This window comes from Tachypleus tridentatus, chromosome 2 (genome assembly GCF_004210375.1).
Source record: "Tachypleus tridentatus isolate NWPU-2018 chromosome 2, ASM421037v1, whole genome shotgun sequence".
NCBI classification, from domain to species: domain Eukaryota; kingdom Metazoa; phylum Arthropoda; class Merostomata; order Xiphosura; family Limulidae; genus Tachypleus; species Tachypleus tridentatus.
The window spans coordinates 142,960,654-142,974,756 of NC_134826.1; the positions used below are offsets into that span (position 1 = coordinate 142,960,654).

Sequence of the window (14,103 nt, forward strand, 5' to 3'; positions counted from 1 at the left end):
TTGTATATGGCAAAGTATATTGTAAATATCTGTACGATAAAGTGTTAAATAAAAGTCCAAATTGTTAATGAAAGATTCAAAACTTTTAAGAATTAAAATGCCTCGATATTATTAATAATATAATAAAAAAAAAATACCAAGGCTACGCTAGTGCCGTATCTTGGTCTGAGTATTTTACTGACACACAAAAAATGAAAAAATTGAAGTACCTAAGTCTGCGATAAACACATACAAAGTACTATATGCATGAAAATAATCATGTCTATAATACGTATACAAATATTTATGCCTAATTTGTCAAATATTAACTAGCTTATATTTATTCCAACAGGTTTTCTATTGAAAACACTTGTATTCCATAAGACTGGTTGGTAAATGTGATCCACTTCCTATATCTAAAATAGATCGTCACGTATCACGCAAGTAGGTCCCGGGTTTCGAGAACCAAGTCTTGGCGTAAGCATACGTGTTTAAGACTATAAGGCTGTTTTCAATATGGCTCCCGTTGAGGTATTTTCGCGGGTAAGTTGCTTCTAGTTAGAAGATCTTATTGTTAATAATTTAGCATGTGCTGGTATTATTTTAATATATACAAGGTTACTTAATGGAAGGCAAGTGGAGATCAGTTCCAGCCATTGCATTTTTCTTTTCATATCTAAGTTTAGAATGGAAGAAAAACAAGATGTATTTGCTTACCGGTTGGTAAAGAACTTTCGTCAATAGCTTAGCTTAATTGTAGGCTTACTCCATTTCTCTGGTTCCCGCCTGCCCTCTGCCGTTGCAAGTTGCTGGCTGTTAAGACTTGACTTTATATAGGCGCGTTGTTCAATTGTCAATTTAGTTTTGTTTTGTTGTTATAACTTTTAGTTTAGTATATCCCTTTATATATATTTTTTTCCTGTGATGATTCGTAAACGAAATTTGTTTATTTCTAGTTTTAAATTAATCGTGTGCAAGGTAAAATAACGAATACGTGTAGGTCATCCACTAAGTAGTAAGTTATTATTAATTAAAAATTTAAATATATGTGTCACGTATCAAGTTATGTTGTTACTGGTGTTTGCAATAATTAGGGTCAGAAAATTAGAATATCGAGACTGATGTTTTCGATTGTGCATGTTCAGTGTAATTTAATAGTTATGTGCTTGATTATTCAATTTGTTGTGAAGTTTTGTGTAGCCATTTCAATTAAATTGGAACCTATCATTGGTAATTTTTAATTCTAAATTACTTTCAAACTAAAGGTCTATTTAAAAGATATTTATAATGAAAAATTATATTCCTCAAAATAAGAGATGAATTTGGGTATTTGATGGATTGGAATTATAATTTATTATAATAGATTCAAGAATGAACTTAGTTGCTGTTATTATAATGGTTGGAGTATTAAGGGAAAAAATGAATGATTTAAAGATTTTAATTCAAATTGAAGACCATGATCTAATTATAGTTTCAAAAACTAAATAATTAAGAGATGTTTCATTGTTCCCTATAACCCTGCTCATGAACTTTATTTATATGATGGTTGCTGACCACATAAAATACAAGTGATCATCTCACTTTTTTTTTCCCTATGAATGTAACATTAAAGAAGGAATCTTTTTGTCTGTCTAACCATCCCATCCACCAAATCAAACTAAACATTAAAATTATCAAAGCCAGCCCTTGTTATTCAAGTATTTATCAAGCTTTCTCATACATTTCCTTAAATTAACTTCATCTAAGTTAACTTATTTCAAAGCAGTATGTCTGTGGACTCACACTTCTATAAACCAGAGTTTGATACCCATGGTGGGCAGAGTGAAAGCTAACCATCCTGTTAGAATAATAAATGTCGGCTGAATATAATTCTTATCGTGCAAATGAAAGAATACTTTTCTAATCTGTGTACTTCCTTCTTCAAATGATAGCTAATATGGAAACACCAAAGGCAAATCTTTCTTTACTGATGTGTTACCTTGTTCCCAAGACCTCTTGATCAGGTGCCACACAAAGAATTCGTCAGGAAGACCATATATACCCATGGGTTGGGAAAAGACAAATTGACTTGATTAAGGGTGGCTAGATGGGAAAAACCTAAATGTTATTAATGGAGTTTAGGCTGGACCTTTTTTAATAGTGGAGTTACCCCAGGGGTCAGTGCTTAGTATACGTATATATTATTGAAAAAGGCATAATTATTAAAGTTTGCTCATGATATTAAGCATTTGGTATTTCTAACTGCATTGAGGATGTTCAGGCATTACAGAATGACTTGGATAAAGTTGTATTTTGGTTATAATTTGTATAACATATTAAATATGATAAGAACCAATTCAGTAAGCGTGGCTGATGAAAAGTGCCTTTGTGTAGTTGTGGCCAAGTTATTCAACCACCAGTGCAAATGTTTTATTGGTAGTAGTAAAACTAATAGAATTTTAGGTGTTTTGATAGACTTTATTACATGTCAATATTGGAGTAGTTTAGAAAAGATATTGGCTGATTGTAAAAAGTTCAGAGGAGTGGGGAGTTACTAGGATAAATTGTGGGATGAAAGAGTTGTCTTCCACTACTAGATTAAGATCTTTTTTTCTTATTTTCTCTTGAGAGAAGTATAAGGAGTGATTTTATTTAAGTTTACAAGGTTGTTTACAGAATTAATAAGATAAAAGACTCACATCTTTGTGCCATATTATGAAGATATTAGATTAGAGTACAGAAGTGGAAGATTTGAGAAAGATTGGTCTATTTCCAGTTGACAGTTGTTGTTTTTTCAAATTAGATGATTAACTTATGGAGTGACTTCCTAATGCTAGTAATGAAAGCAAGAGCTTAACCCTTAAACAGCAAGAATGTTGTAGGTAGCAGCATTAGCTGGTGATGGTCATCATTTAAGGGCTAAGAGGAGAATTGATGGCTTTCTGAAAAAATAGTAATCGGTAGACTTAAATGTGTACTTTTCTTAAGGGTGGGTGTTTAAGGTTAGTGTGAGGGACCATACTGTCTGTACCATATCATAACATTTTCTAGCTTATCAAGAAGCATTTTGTGAAACATTTTAATGTGAGTAGGATGTTGGAACATTGTTTTAAGATAAAAGAATTAATTTTCTCTTCTGTATAAACTCTGATAAAGTCCATTATTTTAAGTCACTGTACTGTTTCTTGTATTATGCATGTAGAAAGCATATTGACTGGTAATGGGTACATATAATTATTACAGTGATGCTTGGTTAGAGAAATTTAATGAATGAAGAAGGGCTTAAAACTTGATTTTTTTGTAGTTCATAAGAGCATTAGAGATCATTTGGTTTAGGTGTTTAAAACAGTAAAAGGGAGTAAATTGACAAGTAGAATTGGTTTTGGGATATTCAAGATGACTGTAGAAACTTAGAAATTAGTTATAATACATTCATGTACTGGATGATTGGAATAAGGATTACTTTTAGCCAAAGTTACTTTTGTGTTAGGATTATGATTTGTGGAATTGTTTGAATGTTGATGTGTTATGTACTATTAGTCTAAAAATATTTGTTTTGTTGCACAGATCAAATGTGAAGGACTGCATTTCATTTGGATTAGTACCTAAGGTTATAATGGCAATGCTGGTTTTCATAATGGGACCAAGATTACTAGTAGTGTTGATAAGTGGCATCTTGAAGTTCTAAGGTTACAATAATAATGTTGCTCTTAAAAAGAGGAACTGAAAGGTTAAACAGTGTTAACTGATGCTTCACCGATTATACCCAAGGTTACAATATTAAGGTTGCCAGTCTCTTGGCAGTTCCATGTAATTTTTTGTGTTTTATCCTGTACTTTGCTGATGTATGATGACATCATCAAGTATGAAAAGTCTTCCACCAATAGCAGGAAGACACAACCTCTGTGCACTTGCACTTGTGATAAGCATTGCTTTGAGCAGGTATGTTTAACTCTTTTCTTCTGAGTTTGAGTTGTTGTGACCAGTATCATTCATGAAACTTTGAAATTATTTTTCTACAGCTTTTGTTGCAGAAGCATCAATTTTTTATTGTGAATTCTTAAATGATGGTAACATATACCAAAAGTTTGGAATATTTTATTGGACTGCCACTTTTACCTAATCTACTTTGAGTGATGCCTTATCATTTGAGGAACAACCTTAATTTTTTAATTTTTTATTGGGTTTCTTTCACATTTACCTTTCATTTTTTGTTTGCCTGTGTTTGTCGTTTTCATTTTTTATTCCATAAACTCCAGTTTTTGGGGTTCTAGATGTCTTTCCTTTTTGCTTATTTTTAAGGTTTAAACAGTTTCCTTTCTTCACATCCAAATATGTTGTTTCCTTGGTGTTTGTGATTCATTTTGTCTTGATTTCTAGACTTTTTCTTTTATTAGCTCTCTTTCCTTGGTATCTGACCAGTTTGGGGATTGGGCCCTTTAACTTCTAGTTCACATTCTGCTAATCTATATACATATCTTTGCAATTTTATCCATTTTCACCACCTTACTGTATTCTTTTTCCTAATTCCACCTTTTACCTAAGGCATTTAATCTTACATCATATGGGTTTTTTTTTCTAGATGTTTGTTCCCTTTTCACTGTAGCCTGTTCCACCACTTATGTTTCCTCCCATGTTATTTTTACTCCCATGCTGTTGGGACTCCTTACTGTATTCATTTCTCTGATTTGTATATCTGGAATTTTTCATGTTCCTTTTCATTACCTGGATGTCTTTCATGGTATTGATATCTCTTTAGTGACATTTTTCCTTGTTATCTTCCTAGATTTTTCTTTCTCAATCTTGTCTCTCTTAATGCTGTTCTTCTTCAAAATTAGTCTGTCACTAACTTTCCTATTAGGGTCTTAGGCTTTCCTCTATTTCTAGTTCTCTCTTTAACCAGTAATCTGCTATTATTAATCTTAATAGTGACTACCATACACATGACCCTGTGGATCCTCATTTCTTCTATTGCTTTTGATCTTTTCTCCTGAGAGTCATTTTCCATTATCTGCATTGGTTTCTCTTTTTGCTTTACTTCCTGTTTCATTTTCTCTTCCTCCAAACTTATCTGTGCTATTTTTCACCTGGTCAGCAGTTGGCCCTTCAAAGATCCATATCAATCTTGACCTGTTCTCCATATATATTGAGCATTTTGTCCATCATTTTGCATATATGTTAGTTCATTTGACTTAACCTCGTTCTCTGTTGTTTTCATTGGTGTAGTGAGGACCTTCACTTGTTATATTTGTGATCCAAGGCTGGTGTTCCTTTTCTTGGATGATTGACTTCTGTTGGCCAGTTCTCAGGTGGTTTATTTCTCTCACACCTCCTTTCTTTTGTAGGTGGCAACTCAAGTGGGGGGACTTGTGTTGAAATCTAATTACTTTATCACAGCCACTCAATATTTGTTATTCCTGGGCATCTCTTGCCTTAATCCTTAGCTGAGTTCAGTCTTTTCTTCTTGCTCTTGTCTTCTCACACATAAGGTTCTTTCACTTCTGGGGATTCTGGCTTCCCTGGAACTCCTCATTCCTTTAAAGTACTTGCACATGTGCCTTCTGCAGTGGACTGGGCAGGATTTCTTTCTTGGGCTCCATTATCCTCTCTTGAGAAATTGTAATGATGACTGGTCCCTGCCCATACTTCTTTTGGTATTTATTCCCTCACTACTTTTCAAGCTGTATCTCTGGTAGAGGACAGAAGTTCCTACATTTGGATGTAGGACAAGCACTTTCCACACGTCAATGTTTTTGGCTTCTTTTCTGCTCCTATTTGATGTGTTTCACTCTGGCCATTTCTTGTATTAATCATTCAAGAAACACATGTGCCAGCAACCTTTTCTTTGAGATATTGGAAAAACACTTGTGGCCTCAATCACATTAGGTTTCAGTTATTATCTCTTATTTGCCAGTACCTTAGTACAGGATGATGAGCTGTCTCTCTCAGCTAGTCCACATTCAACTAACAGAGAAGTATCTACACTTTCAGTTCTTTCATGTGGTTTGTTCCTAATTGAGCATACTCCTTATGAATGCCTTTGACACTCCTCTCTATTCCAGGTTTCATCTTTTCTGTCCACTCTTTTTCATACTTCAACTGTGGCTGTTGATTTTGTCAGCCAGGTCTGTTCTCCCTCTTTTTATATGCCTATTCCCATATTTATCTCCTCCCTCGGGTCCTTGGCTTGATGCTTGTTGCTGCCCGTTGTATCTCATGGTCGATTCATCTTTGGCTATCTCAGTCTTGGGTTTCTTTGCTTATCACTCATCCTCCCCTTTCGTCTGAATATTTCTTCTCACTTTTGTTTCACCCTCACATATCCCTTTTTCATTGTGGAATATTGTTATGTGTAGAATTTGTTGGGCTGGACCTTACAGTAATGTGACATACTTCTTGTTATATTCCTGTTGTCATTCTACTTTTTTTGTTTTTAATGTGTTGCTTTCCTTATACTCTCATCTCTATTACACTCGTTCCTTCTTCTCTGATCTTCTTGCATGGCTCTCGTTTCTGACTGAGACCTCAATAGAGGCTTCTTCCAGTTGCAACATCTTTATCTCTAGACTTGCTTCTTCTTGCCCGTGATTACTGTTATTCCCTTGCTTATGCTGTGTATTATTATTTCTTACATTGTCTTCCATTGCACTTGTATACTTCTCTCATCATATTCATTTTTACTTCCTTAGGCCTCAGCTCATTGGGAAGGCATTTGTACTTTCTCTCTTATGTCTTGTTTGGGGTCCCAGCATCATTTGTTTCTAGCCTAGGCCTCTTATTATTCCTATTCCCTCTCTCCTTCTGTTCTTACTGGATGAGTTTTTAATTTTTGTGGTTAGTATGCTTTGTCTGGTTGTGGTTACTTGCAGGCTATATCATGTTTGATTATTTGCCTTTTTAATTCTTCTGTATGCTGGCTCTGAGATGGGATCCTCCAGGTAGTTGACTCTTAATGCATTTGCCTTTCCTTATGTACAGCAGCATTTTGCCACTTAACCTCATGATGATTTTGACTTCCATTGGTCACCATTTTTTAGTAATCCCATACCATTTTCTTTTTAGCCCCCTTTTTTTTTTATAGGGTTTCATCAGGTAGCTGGTGTTGCTTCCTAGGGTGTACTTGCCCAAAATTCACAGTAAGTCAAGATGGTAGAAAGTGCTGAGACTACCTGTTTTTGGCTTTACCAGTGCTTATTGTGAAATGGAATGTTCCACAAGACCACTTTGGATATCTTTGTGGTATACATACTTACCCAGTTGTCTAATTCAGGCAGTAACAGTTCCATGGACTATCCTGACAAATGCTACAGCTCCAAGGATGTGATCTAGCTACTTTTGTTCACTCATGCTGGAATTTATAAATTGAATTTCACAGTCATTTTTTGCACTGTCTTCAGTAAACTGCTTCTCCAACAGGCTGCACAATTGAGATTTGGACATGTTTTTTGGTTTCTGCAATATGAGTTCTCCCTCTTCATCAAGTGAAGCATGAGAGAACATTCCTATTCAACAATTCCTAGTCACACTTGGTTGGTGAACTGTAGAGAACTTTCACTGGTTGAGCTTAGAACAATATAGTATCAAGTAGAGTTGTAACAACATTTTCAGTGCAGTGCAAGTCATCCTTCTAAACAGAAGCTCATACTGCTTGCATCCTTTAGCCACATCTCTTTGATAGAGTTGAAGTACTTATTATACAACACCATACTATATAACTGATGTGCCCTCTTCCTGCAGCTAGTGTCTTTACAGTACAGTGGAAGTGTCTGAACACTATATGAAACAGTATTGTATAACATCAGTGCTCTTTTCCCGAAGCTAGTACCTGCCCCATAGGATCTGTTCACTAGAGGAAAACACAAACTGCATGACTGAAGTGTCACCTTTCTGTAACTGGAGTCGATCATGTAAAGTGTTTAGAAGAGATGAGGTGGCATATAAGGTACAGCTTGAATGCATCTCAGCCATACTACACATATTGGCTTGCCATCTGTGCAGGTGCTCAGCTGGTCATGTTCACATTTCATCTGAATCCATTAAACATAAAACTTAATTATGTTTACCTTCCTTACATTTCTGGTGAGGAGTATTCTCAGGTTGAGACAAGATGTGATTTTCAATGGATGTTCCCCTATGCAATCCATGCCTTTGGGTGTCCCACCCTATGGATTTTACTTAAGGGATTTTCTGAAGTGGCTTCATCAAATACAATTTTGCTCAATCTTGCAACAAATACAGTGTGGAATTCTAGCTAAACCATGTGAAAAGGCAAATTATCATTTAAGAAATTAACATTTTTGTTACTCAAAGGTGTATTTCTGACTGATACCATCATGCACAATCACACTTGACGTTTCACTTCCGGTGCACGTTTCTTTTGTCTTTCTTCATCAAATGTAGTAATCATAGGGGAGTTGCTGTATATGGTGGTAGTGTCACCCTGCTGTTGCAGAAAGATTTTGCTGTACGTTGACATCATTATTCACAAAGTAGTTTGTATTAAAACCAATGAAATTAGGTTTCAGAAAGCTGTTGAAATGTAGATCTTATAAGCAGATGCACAAAGAAGACTGTATGAAAATGTGGTTATCTACTGGAAATACATTTTCAGATAAGGAGAATGTTAACTTTCAGTAAATAAATTTTAGTTATCTATATTAGCATAGCCAGATATTCAACAAAAGTTTTTATTCATTTATAAATAACAGAACTTTTTTTTCTCTATGACATCAAACTTCCTCTTTCACATGTATGAAGAAAATTCTTTTGAATTTCTTTATTTCTGAAGTGCGTAAAATTCATTGATTATGTTCTTTTTCACCAACTAAAACTTCAAATCCTTCTGAAAGAATAACAAAAGCAGAATAAAAATTAATGAATCAGCTTTTTTCAGAATCTTAATAAAATTCAACCTTGAAGAGGATAGCCAAATCAATAATGTAACAAATGAACAACATGTCTTAGAAACCCCATTACTCACATTCTTTTATAGTCAAAAAGTGTTTGTTGATGAACTTTCTATGTTTTTTAATATTAATGTCTTGTGAATCAGTATGTCTGTAGATTTACAACACAAGAAACCAGGTTTCAATACCTGTGGTGAGCAGAGCACAAGATAGTCCATTATGTAGCTTTGTGCTTAACTACAAATAAATCAAAGGGCTTTTTGCATTGTATTAATCTTTTTAAATCAAAGGATGTTCTAAATTCAAAAGAGTACAAATATTATTTAAAGTTAATTGGTGATACAGGGAAACCTTTTTCATAAACCAGTGTAAGAATAGTAATTCATTTTAAAATATTAATGTACCTTTCTAATCAATCTTTGAGAGCAGATTTTGAAATTTTACTAATAACTAAAGTCAAACTATCAGGCTTGTCATTTTTGGTATCTTAGTCTCTCATTTTTGGTTTCTTCTTTAAATAGAGGTTACAATAACAATTTACCAATCATAAAGGGTTTTTCCAATAGTTACCAACTTTGGAAAGATTAACTGTTTAACCCTTAAACAGCTGGAATGTTGTAGGTAGCAGCATCAGTTGATGATGCTGTTAAAGTCTTCACTACCCTGAGCTTTAACCATTTTCTTCAAATTTTACAAATTTGTCTTTCAAAATTAGAACTACATAAAAGCATCCCAAGCCTTTTTCTTAAATGGGTTTGTGTGGGCATATGCATTACGGTTTTCTTTATGTTTTAATTGTAGGTAATATGGTCTGTTTTGTGACCTATTGTTTCAATAAGTTGCACATTTGTAACTTTTCTTTTTCCTGTATTAAGAATTTGACTCTTTTTTTTGTTAAAGCGTATTCACCAAAGTGTTGGATGTTTGTTGAGTCTTTTGAAATAGTATCATATAGAGGAGTCATGTGTATTAGAACATCTTGGATTTTCGACAAAATGATAGGAATAGCAAATTGAAAGATATTAATAAACACATGGTATTGAATACATTAGTATGAATAATAAGATTGGTGTTCCCCCAAGAAAGCTATGTGAAACACCATTATTAATGTTCACGTACCTGTTGAAACATTGTCATATAGAGATTCCAAAAGAAAACTGGACAGAATCTATCCCTGGAGTGGTCCCTTGATTTTCAGTTTTTTCGGTGGCAGTGTTCGTAGTGAAATACTCAGCTGGATGTGTTTGCCATTTTTCTCAATTTTGGATTACCTCTTTTTTTGGTCTAAGGTTCCTCAATCATGAACCATAGTTGTCAATGTGTTCCGCCATGATTGGACCATGATTCCTTTATGTTTATTCCCCCAATTCTTTTTTAATCCCTAATTAAGTTCAATCATCCGATTGATCCCTACCGGTGAGCACATCCCTGATTTCCTCAGCTACTTCAACTTTGTACTGCTCCTCTGTTGTCAGTTCTACTTCAACCTTTATAACTGATAATTCATACAGTCCTTCCTACTTTTCTATTTCACACCTGGCATTTACCGGGACCTTGGCAAATAGATCCATATTGTTTCATTGAGTGACTTTCTTCTTAGCCAATTTCAGTTGCCCTTTCAGTGGTAGTTTATCAGTGTAAATGGAACATCTTCTACCATTGAGCTTTGAGTTAGGGTTTTTCCCAATCCCATCTCGCCATTCCTCTTATTACAGATTTCCTTGTTTGGCTATTTGATCCTGGAATTTAGGTCTTGTCCATTGCTGGGTATTGAACAGCCTTATTTCCATGTTTTCTGTTTTTCCTGGTACTGTTTTGTATTTATCTCTTCTTCCCTTTCCCTTTTGTTGAATTCCTTTTCAATTCATAATCTCCTTGTTGAGTAGTTCTTCTGGATTGGGGTGTCATTGTGGTTCTTCACTGCATGACTTCACCTCTGTTTGAACCTTTGTCTTTCTATTCATTATTTCATGTATCCCTTCAGACCTGCTTCCTACTCCTGTTATCTTGTGAGTATCATCAATCTAATATTTTTGCCATTGATGTCTCATGCACTCTGTACCATTAAATTTGTAGTTCTTTATCCAGATGAATCATTCCTTCCCAAGACATTGGCAGCTGAACAAGGTAGCTTGTTCTTCCTGCTGATTACCCTTTCTTCTATCTTTTATTTGTATTTTCAGTCTGGTTTGGATAGGCCTCTTGGTCCCGTATGTGCTCTTCATTGTTACATTGCTCACACAGCTTCTCTCTGTGGTTCTCATTCCTCGTCCTCTGTTTGTGGCCTTTATTCTTTCAACACTTGTCAGTTGGGTATAGCTTTTGATTTGATTATTCTGTCTTGTTTCCTTCTCAAACCTTTAACTTGTAGTTGAAGTAAATCTCATCTGTTACAAATATTTAATATACACAACTTAATTATGGAGAAATGTATAGTTTAACTAAATGTATTTAGAACTATAGAAATTGTCAGAAATACACTTTATTAAAAAATATATTAGTGACATTTAAGGCTTAGGATTAATGTGTCTTGGAAATAATGAATATGTTTTGTTACATTTATATATGTGCATTTTGTTCATTAACAAGGTGACTTTTTTTGAAGTTAAGCTGCTTACATTATTTGTATTTAAACAACACTTTTTGTTTTGTAGGAGAGGTTTCTGTTTTGATGGTATTCCCACAAAATGAGCATTTAACACTTTGGCATGAAAGGAGATGAGAACATTACAGAGGTACTGTTTTGTAGATAACATGTGAATTGTTAACTGATTAGTTTCTAGTGAATAATGTCAGAATGTCCATGACAAGTGTTTTATGTCATGAACATTTTTTCTAATTTTTAATACCTGGTTATTTAGTACCATATATACTTCATTAATAGTTGACCCATGACCTTTGACTTAGAAAATCTCAGTTTTTCACATATCTCATATAAGTTGACCTACCTTTTCCAGCAACCTAAAAGAGTGGTTGTTCAGCCAGTCAGGTCACTATTTATATCAAAAGGTTGTGAAAACATAGAAAAACACATAACTACCAACACAGATTTGGTTCCAGAAATAAACCATATGACCATTTTTACTTGTATATAGTTTTAATACTATAACTGGAAGGACGTCAAATTGTAACATGAAACTACATTTGTTTATTGTAAATAGTTTTAAATTCATAACAGTTTACATCTATTTAAACTTAAATCATTTTGTTTTATTGCTCTGTAAACCACTATTTTTGCCATCATAAGTAAAAAATTATTGGCCATTGCACAATTTACATGAAGTTCACAAATTACACTGCTTGCAAGTGCACCTTGTGACAAATTTCTGTTATATTGTTATTTCTTTTACCTAACCTAACATTAACTTACTTTTAAAAAAATATATTTTTATAAATATACAATTTAAATTGCTTTTTTGTTGGATATTGTTTTTTATGTCAATTGGGGTTTTGTTTTTCTGGATAGTATTACTTGTGTAGGAGTGAGCCCCTACACAATGCTGTAAATATTTGACCAGTACATGGGTATGTTTAGTATTTCCAATCTCAGGTGCCAGTTTTGAGGAGGTGGTACCAGATTAAAATTTGCTTTTTTGTCAACTTATTTATTTTTTAAAATTACAAACCTTTGAAGTGGTTTGTCTAATGTCATTTGTATTTACAATTTAAATATATTAAACTTGTGGATTCCGTTTTGATGTACAGATCCAAATTTACACTATTTTGACTCTGTGACCAGTGTTCTTTTATTGCTATATTGTTTCCTTCATATTCTTATTGATGCTTACCAGTATGTTTCAAAATAATTTTAACTTCCTTTGTGTGTGTGTGTGTTTCTTACAGCAAAGCCACATCAGGCTACCTGCTGAGCCCACTGAGGAGAATTGAACCCTTGATTTTAGCATTTTAAATTGTAGACTTACTGCTGTACTAGCGGGGGGCTTCTGTTGCATCTTTGAAGAAATAATCCATATAAAGCCTTTCTTATTTTTGTCTGTCAATTTTTCTGTACATATTTGTGGTGCTAATAGTTTTGGGTTGTATCTACTTACTGATTATAAGTATTATTTTATTACAAGTTACAGCTTTAACCTCAATGTACAAACTGATTTATCCACATTTGTATGATGATTAGGTATCATATTGATTCAATACATGGTTTCTTGAGATGGCCACTTTTGACTCTTATGCTGATAATGGTTGAACCACTAGCTGTAGTGAAAATAAATGGTGCCTTTTTTCAAGTTTCCAGATATTTCCTCCTCAGTTGTGTTGTATATTTTTCATCAATGAAAAATAATGTAATTAGGAAGTAACTGGATTATACTGTGGTGAATATCCTTTCATTATGGCATCTTCATGTGCATCATATGATTCTTTCATTTGGAGAGACTATTCATTACCTCTGACATGTGGGCTACACATACACACATATCAATGGATATAATTTTAAAGAGCTTATTGTATAATATTTGCACATATCCAACCTTCTTTGCTGTTCTGATTATAACTACTACTGGACTCTCCCAAGAGAACTCAACAGTGTGCAGTAACCTCATTTATGGATTTTGTGAAAAGACAAGCACATCATGAAAAGAATTTAAACATTTTATCTTTCCATGAATAACACCTGTGTTTTACACAAGGTATGGCCTTTTTATTTTGAGGTCCTGGTATCAGTAATAAAACTATTCCCCATGTGAGACATGAGCTAATTTATTTGGACAGGTGAAATCATTCAAAGTCCCTAATATTTGCAACTTTTTGTCATGTTGAAAGACTTTCGTAGACCTACTTGTCTGAATGTTGTATTTGATTATTTGCTTCATTCACCATGAGAGAATAAAACCAGATAAGTTGTCTTTTCATCATAGAACTTAGAACATGTGGTTTGTGGCATGCTAGTTTTTTTTGTGGCAGTCATAAAGAGCATCTGTTTCTTCCAGAATCTATGGTTTTTATTGGCTGAAACTTGTATTAACTTTTCCTTCAGGAATTTTTCTGGTTTTCTTACTTCCTAAAGAGTTAATGCTGGATGATTAGTGGTATTTGTTAAACAATTCATTAATGGTATCATTAACTGATTACCTTTGATTAATGGTTTAACACACTGTTCCTCAAACCATGCAAGTAATTCAAATATAGAAGTAAGAAAATGTTTTACTTTTGTTTAAATCCTTTATAATTTTATCTGCTAATCTCTATTATTTTGCCCAAACAAGGAGAACTAAAGACAGTG

General features: G+C 33.9%; 1 protein-coding gene across 5 annotated transcripts in view; it reads left to right on the forward strand.

The window, feature by feature from the left end:
• Window positions 1-240: 240 nt before the first annotated feature.
• Window positions 241-14,103, forward strand: part of LOC143245269 (histone-lysine N-methyltransferase EHMT1-like) — a 70,474-nt gene continuing 56,611 nt past the window's right edge. For 3 of the 5 annotated variants that reach the window (XR_013025545.1, XM_076491425.1, XM_076491427.1), the window contains exons 1-2: window positions 392-522; window positions 11,519-11,599. The gene's annotated coding sequence lies outside the window, so the exon portion shown is untranslated. Of the gene's footprint in view, window positions 523-970; window positions 995-11,518; window positions 11,600-14,103 lie in introns of those variants that run through there. The other 2 variants (XM_076491426.1, XM_076491428.1) reach the window with 2 other exon arrangements.